The sequence below is a fragment of the Oncorhynchus keta genome, chromosome 19 (genome assembly GCF_023373465.1).
Source record: "Oncorhynchus keta strain PuntledgeMale-10-30-2019 chromosome 19, Oket_V2, whole genome shotgun sequence".
Classification (NCBI taxonomy): domain Eukaryota; kingdom Metazoa; phylum Chordata; class Actinopteri; order Salmoniformes; family Salmonidae; genus Oncorhynchus; species Oncorhynchus keta.
This window is the reverse complement of record NC_068439.1, coordinates 31,486,617-31,500,593: the sequence shown is the minus strand read 5'-3', so window position 1 is coordinate 31,500,593 and position 13,977 is coordinate 31,486,617.

Here is a 13,977-nt window from a genome sequence, read left to right as displayed (position 1 = left end):
TAAATGTTATCATGTCCTATAGCAGTTAAATGTTAGCATGTCCTATAGCAGTTAAATGTTATCATGTCCTATAGCAGTTACATGTTATAATGTCCTATAGTAGCTAAATGTTATCATGTCCTATAGCAGTTAAATGTTATCATGTCCTATAGCAGTTAAATGTTATCATGTCCTATAGCAGTTAAATGTTATCATGTCCTATAGTAGCTAAATGTTATAATTTCCTATAGTAGCTAAATGTTAGCATGTCCTGTAGCAGTTAAATGTCATCATGACCTATAGCAGTTAAATGTTATCATGTCCTATAGCAGTTAAATGTTATCATGTCCTATAGCAGTTAAATGTTATCATGTCCTATAGCAGTTAAATGTTATCATGTCCTATAGCAGTTAAATGTTAGCATGTCCTATAGCAGTTAAATGTTATCATGTCCTATAGCAGTTAAATGGTATCATGTCATATAGCAGTTAAATGTTATCATGTCCTATAGCAGTTAAATGTTATCATGTCCTATAGCAGTTAAATGTTATAATTTCCTATAGTAGCTAAATGTTATCATGTCCTATAGTAGTTAAATGTTATAATTTCCTATAGTAGCTAAATGTTAACATGTCCTATAGCAGTTAAATGTTATAATGTCCTATAGTAGCTCAATGTTATCATGTCCTATAGCAGTTAAATGTTATCATGTCCTACAGCAGTTAAATGTTAGCATGTCCTATAGTAGCTAAATGTTATAATTTCCTATAGTAGCTAAATGTTATTGCGTCCTATATTAGCTAAATGTTATCATGTCCTATAGCAGTTAAATGTTATCACGTCCTATAGTAGCTAAATGTTAGCATGTCCTATAGCAGTTAAAGGTCCTTCTGTGGCTCAGTTGGTAGAGCATGGCGCTTGTAACGCCAGGGTAGTGGGTTCGATTCCCGGGACCACCCATACGTAGAATGTATGCACACATGACTGTAAGTCGCTTTGGATAAAAGCGTCAGCTAAATGGCATATATTAAATGTTATAATGTCCTATAGCAGTTAAATGTTATCATGTCCTATATTAGCTAAATGTTATAATTTCCTATAGTAGCTAAATGTTATTGCGTCCTATATTAGCTAAATGTTATCATGTCCTATAGCAGTTAAATGTTATCATATTCTATAGTAGCTAAATGTTATCATGTCCTATAGCAGTTAAATGTTATCATGTCCTATAGCAGTTAAATGTTATCATGTCCTATAGCAGTTAAATGTTATCATGTCCTATAGGTTAAATGTTATAATGTCCTATAGTAGCTAAATGTTATCATGTCCTAAAGCAGTTAAATGTTATAATTTCCTATAGTAGCTACATGTTATCATGTCCTATAGTAGCTAAATGTTATCATGTCCTATAGCAGTTAAATGTTAGCATGTCCTATAGCAGTTAAATGTTATCATGTCCTTTAGCAGTTAAATAGTATCATGTCATATAGCAGTTAAATAGTATCATGTCCTATAGCAGTTAAACGTTATCATGTCCTATAGCAGTTAAATGTTATAATTTCCTATAGTAGCTAAATGTTATCATGTCCTATAGTAGTTAAATGTTATAATTTCCTATAGTAGCTAAATGGTAGCATGTCCTATAGCAGTTAAATGTTATAATGTCCTATAGTAGCTCAATGTTATCATGTCCTATAGCAGTTAAATGTTATCATGTCCTATAGTAGCTAAATGTTATCATGTCCTATAGCAGTTAAATGTTATAATTTCCTATAGTAGCTAAATGTTATCATGTCCTATAGTAGCTAAATGTTATTGCGTCCTATATTAGCTAAATGTTATCATGTCCTATAGCAGTTAAATGTTATCATATTCTATAGTAGCTAAATGTTATCATGTCCTATAGCAGTTAAATGTTATCATATTCTATAGTAGCTAAATGTTATCATGTCCTATAGCAGTTAAATGTTATCATGTCCTATAGCAGTTAAATGTTATCATGTCCTATAGCAGTTAAATGTTATCATGTCCTATAGCAGTTAAATGTTATCATGTCCTATAGCAGTTAAATGTTATCATGTCCTATAGCAGTTAAATGTTATCATGTCCTACAGCAGTTAAATGTTAGCATGTCCTATAGTAGCTAAATGTTATAATTTCCTATAGTAGCTAAATGTTATTGCGTCCTATATTAGCTAAATGTTATCATGTCCTATAGCAGTTAAATGTTATCACGTCCTATAGTAGCTAAATGTTAGCATGTCCTATAGCAGTTAAATGTTATAATATCCTATAGCAGTTAAATGTTATCATGTCCTATATTAGCTAAATGTTATAATTTTCTATAGTAGCTAAATGTTATTGCATCCTATATTAGCTAAATGTTATCATGTCCTATAGCAGTTAAATGTTATCATATTCTATAGTAGCTAAATGTTATCATGCCCTATAGCAGTTAAATGTTATCATGTCCTATAGCAGTTAAATGTTATCATGTCCTATAGCAGTTAAATGTTATCATGTCCTATAGTTAAATATTATAATTTCCTATAGTAGCTAAATGTTATAATTTCACATAGTTGCTAAATGTTATCACATCCTATATTAGCTAAATGTTATAATTACATATAGTAGCTAAATGTTATCATGTCCTATATTAGCTAAATGTTATACTTTCATATAGTAGCTAAATGTTATCATGCCCTATAGTAGCTAAATGTTATCATGTCCTATAGCAGCTAAAAATTATAATTTCATATAGTAGCTAAATGTTATCATGTCCTATATTAGTTAAATGTTATAATTTCCTATAGTAGCTAAATGTTATCACGTCCTATATTAGCTAAATGTTATAATTTCATATCGTAGCTAAATGTTATCATGTCCTATAGTAGCTAAAAATTCTATATTCATATAGTAGCTAAATGTTATCATGTCCTATATTAGTTAAATGTTATAATTTCCTATAGTAGCTAAATGTTATCATGTCCTATATCAGCTAAATGTTATAATTTCATATCGTAGCTAAATGTTATCATGTCCAATATTAGCTAAATGTTATCATGTCCTCTCAACACTGGAAACAAAGAGCAAATAAAGACAAACCGGACGCAGTAAGGCTCGGGGCCCTGTGAGAGGTCTTATGACTGTAATAAATCATACAACCACAGATAGATGGGCTAGAGTTGGAATCTTTAGGAAGTCCACAAATTCTCTTCATGAAATTGACATAACCTTAGTTCACATTGCAATGAGGGGAAGACAGATAGAGAGAAGGAAAGAGGAAGACAGATATAGAGAAGGAAAGAGGGGAGGACAGATAGAGAGAAGGAAAGAGAGGAAGACAGACAGAGAGGAAGAAGTTTCACCTTACAACAGGACAGCGACCCTAAGCACACAGCCAACGCAACCCAGGAGTGGCTTCGGGACAAGTCTCTGAATGTCCTTCAGTGGCCCAGCCAGAGCCAGAACTTGAACCTGATTGAACATTTCTGGAGAGACCTGAAAATAGCTGTGCAGCAACGCTCCCTCTACAACCTGACCGAGCTTGAGAGGATCTGCAGAGAAGAATGGGAGAAACTCCCCAAATACAGGTGTGCCAAGCTTGTAGCATCATACCCAAGAAGACTTGAGGCTGTAATCACTGCAAAAGGTGATTCGACAAATTACTAGTTACGAGTAAAAAGGGTCTGAATATTTCTGTAATATATATTTTTAATAATCATTTTCTTTATTAAAAAATGTTTTGCTTTGTCATTTTGCTTTGTCATTTTGCTTTGTCATTATGCTTTGTCATTACTTTGTCAAAATGTCGAACAAGTCAAGGGGTCTGTCTACTTTCCGAAGGCACTGTAGGTAAAATTGCGCTTCCCTCGTATAATATCTCACCATCAATGAAAATATGATTATTCCCACTATTAATTTATAATACAGGGAATCTTGAAATATATGCCAGCTACTACATACACTATGAAATGAAATGGTCTTCTTTGACTGTCTGTGTGTGATGAGCTAGCCTCATAACAGCTAGCGGCTAAAAACACAGTAACAATCTGAGAGAGAGGGTCTTTAAAGGGAAGGTTGTTGTATAGCTTGTTAGCTCTGTCAGAATCCTTAGCCCTTGTGAAGCAGCCAAGGGAAGCATGGCGAGAGAGGTGATTGGCTACTTGTTGTTGTGTTGTGGAAGGAACATGAATATCAGAGGCTGGTGGGAGGAGCAATAGGACTCATTGTAATGGCTGGAATGGAATTGTATCAGACACATCAAACATATGGAAACCACATGTTTGACTCCGTTCCATTGATTCCGTGCCAGCCGTTACAATGAGCCTGTCCTCCTATAGCTCCTCCGACCAGCCTCCTCTGATGGATATGGACATCAGGACATGTACAGGACCCCTCAGACCTCTGGTTCGGCTTTGAAATAAACATCATGATTCTAAAGCTGACGTTCAGAAGAGCATCAAATACATGTTTCTTGGTATTTTGTTAGTGCACAGTACAAATAAAGACCAGAGGCACTTTTTAACAGATTTTCAAGCAACCAAATCATCCAGACCATATCGGCTGAAAATATACATAGCTACTATGAATAGATCTAATGTTCCTAGAAGGTGATATTGAGGCATGTAATCCCCTGATGTCTCAGATATGGAGAAGAATGGTATCTCCACACAACTGTCAAATCTCCAGCTATTTCTTACTTGTACACAGTATGGTTCAGATAAAACATTTATAATGCAACAACATCTAGTGTTATTCCCAGTTTCAATCAATCAATAAAATGTATTTATAAAGCCCTTCTTACATCAGCTGTTGTCACAAAGTGCCCAGCCTAAAACCCCAAACAGCAAGCAATGCAGATGTAGAAGCACAGTGGCTAGGAAAAACTCCCTAGAAAGGCAGGAACCTAGGAAGAAACTTAGAGAGGAACCAGGCTATGAGGGGTGACCAGTCCTCTTCTGGCAGTGCTGGGTGGAGATTATAACAGTACATGGCCAAGATGTTCAAGCATTCATAGATGACCAGCAGGGTCTTTCCACCTCTTCATGAGCTCTGCTGGCATTATTTTATTTTAAAACTCCATTACACTGTAAATTCACATTGGTGGATTTATAAAGTCACATACGTAGGTGCATGGTGCCATAATGTACTCTCAGCAAAAACCGCTGAGTAGTTCCACTTTAATATTTCAAATAAGCAGCAGCCTAAACTCTATTGTGCCCGTGGACAAAAATACCCACGGCATTAACAACCGACCGCTATATGACTGGAGGAGTGGGTAATTGGCTGCTGAGGTCTGGGATTCTGAACCGTATGGCCCGTCACTACGGGTGACACAAGGGACAGAGTCACGGCTTGACAGACAAAGGGGGATATGTTATAAGCATGTGAGAGGGACATGATTGAGTTACAGAGTATTTATTCACTTTGACAGTAGCACCACTGGCACCCAATAGTTGTTCCTGAACTAGCACTTTAAAATGAGTATTGAGAAGCGTACAAATTCAACATGGCACCTAAAGATACCAGAATTATAAGGAAGGCACGCAGGCGTGCACACACACACACACACACACACACACACACACACACACACACACACACACACACACACACACACACACACACACACACACACACACACACACACACACACACACACACACACACACACACACACAAACACCAGAGGAGGAGCTGTCTTGTCTTGTTGAACTGACCCAGTTATTACCAGCAGCATTAAACACATGATCAGATTTACACTGCAGCTATTGAAATACAAACACAAGATATTTTCGGAACCTAAGACTGGAATGCGCTCAATAGCTTCAAAACCCTTATTTTTAAAGTTGGCTTTACTATGTCTGTAAACAAAACAACCAGGACACAGGCTATATCTCCAATGGCACCACCTCTACTGTTGACCAGGTCCCATAGGGTTGCCAGAGGGGATGGCGCCGGAGGTAAACCGGCAGGACAGAACAGCTACGTCCGGTAACACGAGGGGTGGGGGTGTGTGTCTATTTGTCATTAACAGCTGGTGCGCGATGTCTAATATTAAGGTAGTCTCGAGGTACTGCCCACCTGAGGTAGAATACCTCATGATAAGCTGTAGACCACACTATTTATTTAAGAGTTTTCATCTATATTATTTGTAGGTGTCTATTTACCCCCACAAACCGATGCTGGCACTAAGACTGCACACAACAAGCTGTATAAGACCATAAGCAAACAAGAACATGCTCATCCAGAAGTGGCGATCTAGTGGCCAGGAATTTTAATGCAGGCAAACTTAAATCTGTTTTACCTCATTTCTACCAGCATGTCACATGTGCAACCAGAGGGGGAACAAAATCTAGACCACCTTTACTCCACACACAGAGATGCGTACAAAGCTCTCCCTCCATTTGGCAAATCTGACCATAATTATATCCTCCTGATTCCTGCTTACAAGCAAAAAGTAAAGCAGGAAGTACCAGTGAGTCGTTCCATACGGAAGTGGTCAGATGACGTGGATGCTATGCTATAGGACTGTTTTGTTAGCACAGACTGGAATATGTTCCGTGATTCATCAAATGGCATTGAGGAGTTTACCACCTCAGTCCCCGGCTTCATCAACGACGTCATCCACACAGTTACCGTACGTACATATCCCAACCGGAAGCCATTGATTACAGGCAACATCCGCACTGAGCTGAAGGAAAGAGCTGTCACTGTCAAGGAGCGGGACACTAATCTGGACGCTTATAAGAGATCCCGCTATGCCGTTAGATGAACCATCAAACAGGCAAAGTGTCAATGCAGGACTCAGATTGAATCCTACTACACTGGCTCTGACACTCGTCGCATGTGGCAGGGCTTGCAAAATATTATGGACAACAAAGGGAAACCCAGCCACGAGCTGTCCAGTGACGCGGGCCTACCAGACGGGCTAAATACCTTTTATGCTTGCTTCGAGGCAAGCAACACTGAAGCATGCATGAGAGCACCAGCTGTTCCAGACTACCGTGTGATCACACTCTCCATAGCCGATGTGAACAAGACCTTTAAACAGGTCAACATTCACAAGGCCGCGGTGCCAGACGGATTACCAGGATGTGTACTCAGAACTTTCCTCGGACCAACTGGCAAGTGTCTTCACTGACATGTTCAACCTTTCCCTGACAGAGTCTGTAATGCCTACATGTTTCAAGCAGACCACCATAGTCCCTGTGCCCAATAAAGTGAAGGTAACCTGCCTAAATTACTACCGCCCTGTAGCTCTCACATTGGTAGCTATGAAGTGCTTTGAAAGGCTGGTCATGCCTCACATCAACACCATCATCCCAGAAACCCTGGACCCAATCCTATTCGCATACCGCCCCAACAGATCCACAGATGACGCAATCTCAATCGCACTCCACACTGCCCTTTCCCACTTGGACAAAAGGACACCTATGTGAGAATGCGGTCCATTGGCTACAGCTTAGCTTTCAACACCATAGTGCCCACAAAGCTCATCACTAAGCTAAGGACCCTGGGACAAAGCACCTCCCTCTGCAACTTTATCCTGGACTTCCTGTCCACATCATCAACAAACTATCATGGACCAAACACATCAAGAAAATCGTGGAGAGGACATGACAACGCCTTTTCCCCCTCAGGAGACTGAAAGGATTTGGCATGGGTCCCCGGATCCTCAAAAAGTTCTACAGCTGCACCATGGAAGGGCATCCTAACCGGTTGCATCCGACTGTAAGGCACTACAGAGGGTAGTGCGTACGGCCCAGTACAATACTGGGGCCAAGCTTCCTGCCATCCAGGACCTATATCCTAGGTGGTGTCAGAGGAAGGCCCAAAAAAGTGTCAAAGACTCCAATCGCCCAAGTCATAGACTGTCCTCTCTGCTACCACACGGCAAGCGGTACAGGAGTGCCATGTCTAGGTCTAAAAGGCTCCTTAACAGCTTCTACCCCCAAACCATAAGACTGCTGAACAATTAATCAAAAGGCCACCTGGACTATTTACATTAACCCCCCTTTGTTTTTACACTGCTGCTACTCGCTGTTTATTATCTATGCATAGTCACTTTACCCCTACCTACATGCACAAATGACCTCGACTAACTTGTATCCCCGCACATTGACTTGGTACCGGTACCCCTTGTCTTTAGCCTCATTCTTGTTATTTTATTGTTACCCTTTTTAACTTTAGTTTATTTAGTAAATATTTTCTTAACTCTATTTTATTAAAACTGCGTTGTTGGTCAAGGGCTTGTAACCTGTTGTATTTGGCACATGTGACAAATACAATTTGATTAGACTATATAGGGAATAAGGTTCCATTTGGGACACACAGGAGGCAGCTGGAGGTTCACTCAGAAACCAGTCTAATCCTGAAGTTAACTTGAGAAAATAATCAGAATTTGAGAAACTTGCATGGCAGCAGTATATTACTGATCTATGACAGTAAAGCCGGGCAGTTTGAACAATATCGCATGATGATTGAATGTGTTCTGTCATGCGTTTGAACAGCATCCCACCATCATCTGCTGTGTTAAGGGAACAACACTCATAGTTGATTTACGGTAGGTCCCTCACTTACCCCTGCCAATCCCCTGCTGACGCCCGCACTGGGAATGGATCCTGAAGACGCTGCAAATATTCCAAACTCAAACTTTCTACAGACACACTTCGATCCATTCCATGGGATCGAACGAATGGTTGACATAGAGAGTTACTGAAGTGAGTATCTGAAGACATGGTTGAGTTCCTCTCTGTCTCAGGAAGTGATCGCACCATGAAGCGAAACGCCTGTTTCTTCTCACTGGGTCATCAATTCCACGTAAATTTGTGCACTTTTTGATAATTGACAGTAAAGAAGAATGATGCTTCAATCAAAAGTATATGTCACACAAGCCACATTGATTTGAATGGATTCAAGCAATAACTTTGATGCTCCTGCTGCTACATTGGTGAACTCAGGATGATTTGTCTTCCTCAATTTCCTGTTAACAGAAACTTTCTGTTTGAAGACCTTTCCGCTAACAGCCAGTTCAGCCTCCTCTTGCTGGCCTACATACAGAAGAGCAAAGCCTGACATTCTAACATCCCTGTGTCAGGGTGGTCAAACGTTTTGGGTAGCCTTCCACAAGCTTACCCCAATAAGTTAGGTGCATTTTGGCCCATTCCTCCTGACAGAGCTGGTGTATTTGAGTCAGGTTTGTAGGCTCCTTGCTTGCACACGCTTTTTCAGTTCTGCCCACAAATGTTTTATAGGATTGAGGTCAGTACTTTGTGATGGCCACTCCAATACCTTGACTTTGTTGTCCTTAAGCCATTTTGCCACAACTTTGAAAGTATGGTTGGGGTCATTGTCCATTTGGAAGACCCATTTGCGACCAAGTTTTAACTTCCTGACTGATGTCTTGAGATGTTGCTTCAATATATCCACATACATTTCCTTTCTCATGATGCCATCTATTTTGTGAAGTGCATCAGTCCCTCCTGCAGCAAAGCACCCCCACAACATGATGCTGCCACCCCTGTGCTTCACGGTTGGGATGGTGTTCTTCGGCTTGCAGGCCTCCCCCTTTTTCCTCCAATCATAACGATGGTCACACAACGTGCCATTGGAACACAGGAGTGATGGTTGCTGATAATGGGCCTCTGTAGACCTTTTTATTCCCATAAAAAATCTGCTGTTTCCAGCTTCAATAGTCATTTACAACATTAACAATGTCTTTCTGATCAATTTGATGTTATTTTTACCCCTTTTTCGTGGTATCCAATTGTTAGTAGCTACTATCTTGTCTCATTGCTACAACTCCCATACGGGCTCGGGAGAGACGAAGGTTTAAAGTCATGCGTCCTCCGATACACAACCCAACCAAGCCGCACTGCTTCTTAACACAGCACACATCCAACCCGGAAGCCACACCAATGTGTCGGAGGAAACACCGTGCACCCGGCAACCATGGCTAGCGTGGACTGCGCCCGGCCTGCCACAGGAGTCGCTGGTGCACGATAAGACAACCGGCCAAACCCTCCCTAACCCGGATGACGCTAGGCCAATTGTGTGTCGCCCCACGGACCTCCCGGTCGCGGCCGGTTACGACAGAGCCTGGGCGCGAATCCAGGGTCTCTGGTGGCGCAGCTGGCTCTGTAGTACAGCGCCCTTAACCACTGCGCCACCCGGGAGGCTATTTGATGTTATTTTAATGGACAAAAAATGTGCTTTTCTTTAAAAAACAAAGACATTTCTAAGTGACCCCAAACTTTTGAAAGGTAGTGTATATAGGGAATAGGGTGCCATTAGGGACGCACACGATACAATACACTCCATTCGTTACACAAGTATCAATTATAAGTTCTGTGAGAGGGTTGTCTGGCACAGGGCCTAAAGGTGGCCGGGATTGGGTTTCTTCAGTCACAATACATTTTCCATTGATCAATGTCATAGGTGCTATTAAAATTGTGTGACTATAGTTCTACTAGTGAGTAAGCATCTCGGAGACTGATGGAAGTATATTACTCATGAAAAATGTCCCAAATCAATTCTTATAGTCAGTCGAACCAGAATAATGGAGGAAAAGTTGTTTTCTGTCTAGGCATTTTTCAGTACCATGGATAGGTAGATAGACGTCGGTCTAATGGAAATGTTACTTTACAGAGCTTTAGTAGACATACTGACAGTGAAGCAAGGGAGAATTCATTCATATCCCAAGAAGCCACAGCAACAAAGTCTCAGCTCATATCCAATAATTTTATCATAAAGTCACGTGGCTCACTGCCAGTTTATCAACTCACTCTTATGTAATAATTTATGGGGAAATGAGGTCCAGAGATGTGTGTGTGATGAATATAGTGTGTATGGTGTGTGTATGTGTGTGATGAATACAGTGTGTATGGTGTGTGGGTGTGTGTGATGAATATAGTGTGCATGGTGTGTGTGTGTGTGTGTGATGAATATAGAGTGTATGGTGTGTGTGTGATGAATATAGTGTGTATGGGGTGTGATAAACATAGTGTGTATGGTGTGTGTGTGTGATGAATAGTGTGTATGGTGTGTGTGTGATGAATATAGTGTGCATGGTGTGTGTGTGATGAATATAGTGTGTATGGTGTGTGTGTGATGAATATAGTGTGTATGGTGTGTGTGATGAATATAGTGTGCATGGTGTGTGTGTGATGAATATAGTGCGTATGGTGTGTGTGTGATGAATATAGTGTGTATGGTGTGTGTGTGATGAATATAGTGTGTATGGTGTGTGTGTGATGAATATAGTGTGTATGGTGTGTGTGTGATGAATATAGTGTGTATGGTGTGTGTGTGATGAATATAGTGTGTATGGTGTGTGTGTGATGAATATAGTGTGTATGGTGTATGTGTGTGTGCGCACACTCCATGTCTGGGCCAGCAGCAGTTCATCCAGAGGTAACGGACGGTCGGCTGTCCCTCCAACAGAGACATTGTTTGTAAATTTGTTGTTCGTCTGACTGGCTGAACAAATCTATCGACTGCTGCTAAATGCCACCACTGAGCTGGAGAGCAAACAGCTTTTCTTCTGGGAACTCGTTACTTGTTCTTCTTCTCAACACACAGACACACCGAGAGAGAAAGAGAGACAGTCATTTCAAAGACAAATTAATAAACAAATCTTTATTCAATGAAAAGTATTTTCTGTCAGGTCAAGTATGAAATAGAATATATAAATACTTTACATAGTCTTTTCATTGAAAATAAAGACACAGCAAACAAAAATTGAATAGAGAAAACCAAGGTGAGTCTAAGGAGACACTGTACAGTGGCAGTTCATGTTCTGGGCGAGGACCCAGCATCACAGTGGCACAGCATTTTAACTCCTGACCCATGACCTCTCACCCCTGACCAATCGCAGCCCTGGATTCCGACACTACCTGAGAATAGGCGGGGAAAACCCGTTTTGGTGATTTCTGGTATATCATCAAAATAAATCAATCACAGCACGTTTTTGGACTCATTCAGCAGTTTTTACCTTAAGTGCAATTGGAAATGAACGTTCAAAGTTCAATTGAAAATGATGCTGTCACTGCTTTCTCTTGACAAGACATTTGAATAAATAGCCCAATGTCAAAACAGAGTTTTAAAGTGCCCAAATCAATAACCAATAAACACAAACAGTTTGTGATATAATGAAAACCAAAGCATCTACACATGCATGTGCAGCAATAGTGATCGTATTTTTTTTAACTACACCGAAAAAACAGGGGTGGGGGGAGCGGAGAAATGTTTCCATCACTGACAACCAGAACACAGTCAGCTACAGAGACGCAACAATGTTTTATCAATCACTCATATTATCATGTTGAAAACAATCGCGTGAGATGAAATAACCATTTACATAAGTATTCACACCCCTGAGTCAATACTTTGTAGAAGCACCAATTACATCTGAGTCTTTCTGGGTAAGTCTAATAGCTTTCCACACCTGGATTGTGCAACATTTGCCCATTATTATTTTCAAAATACTTCAACCTCTGTCAAATTGGATGTTGATCAACCATTTTCAGATCTTGCCATACATTTTCCAGTAGATTGACTCAAAGCTGTAATTCAACCACTCAGGAACATTCACTGTCTTCTTGGAAAGCAACTTTAGTGTAGATTTGGCCTTGTGTTTTAGATTATAGTCCTGCTGAAAGGTGAATTTACCTCGCAGTGTCTGATGTAAAGCAAAATGAACCAGATTTTCCTCTAGGATTTTGCCTGTGCTTAGCTCAATTATTTTTTATCCTGAAAAACTCCCTAGTCCTTAATGATTACAAGCATACTCATAACATGATGCAGCCACAACTATGCTTGAAAATAAGGAGTGGTACTTACCTGCTAGATTTGGCCAAAAAATTAAACTTTGTATTCATTGCTTTGTCTTATTTTTGCAGTATTACTTTAGTGCCTTGTTGAAAACAGGATGAATGTTTTGTAATATTTTTTATCTGGTACAGGCTTCCTTCTATTCACTCTTTCATTTAGGTTAGTATTGTGGAGTCACTACAATGTTGTTGAGCCATCCCCAGTTCTCTTTCTTTTCTCTCTGGCAGCGGAGTTAGGAAGGACGCCTGCATCTTTGTAATGACTGGGTGTATTGAAAGACCATCCAAAGTGTAATTAATAACTTCACCATGCTCAAAGGGATATTCAATGTCTGTTTTTTTACCGATCTACCAATAGGTGCCCTTCTTTGCGAGTCATTGGGAAACCTCTCTGGTCTTTGTGATTGAATCTGTGTTTTAAATTCACTGCTCGACTGAGGGACCTTACAGATAATTGTATGTGTGAGGTATAGAGATGAGGTAGTCATTCAAAAATCATGTTATACACTATTATTGTAACTTATGTGACTTGTTAAGCACATTTTTACTCCTGAACTTTAGGCTTGCCATAACAAAGAACTTGAACTCTTATTGACACGAGACATTTCAGCTTTTCATTTTTAATACATTTCCACTTTGACATGATGGGGCACTGTGTGTAGACCAGTGACAAAAACAATCTCAATTTAATCCATTTTAAATTCAGGCTGAAACACAACGTGTGAAACAAGTCCAGAGGTGTGGATATTTTCTCAAGGACCTGTACATATTTGGTAAACATGAAAACTTGCAGAAGGCTTACATTGGAATATAGGGTGTTCATTTCAGGAGGCTGCCATCAAGGAAAAGGCAGAAAACCACTTTTTGCTGATTCACGACGTGTTATAGGAAATATCAACAGTGACAACGGTTGGATGCGATTTAAGTGATACTTTGACTGTCAAATCCATGTATTGGTGTGTGGCCAGCTACTTTTATAGAGAGACTGACCCAATAACTGGCATTTTAGAATTTGAAAATTAACTCTGCATTCTAAGTCCTGCACTCGGCAGTGCGTGTGATAAAATCAACAGAGATTGATTTGTTTTAAGCAATTTATCTTACGTCATCGTGATGACTATAAACCTTTATACTAACATCACCAATCTGATGTAAAAAAGGA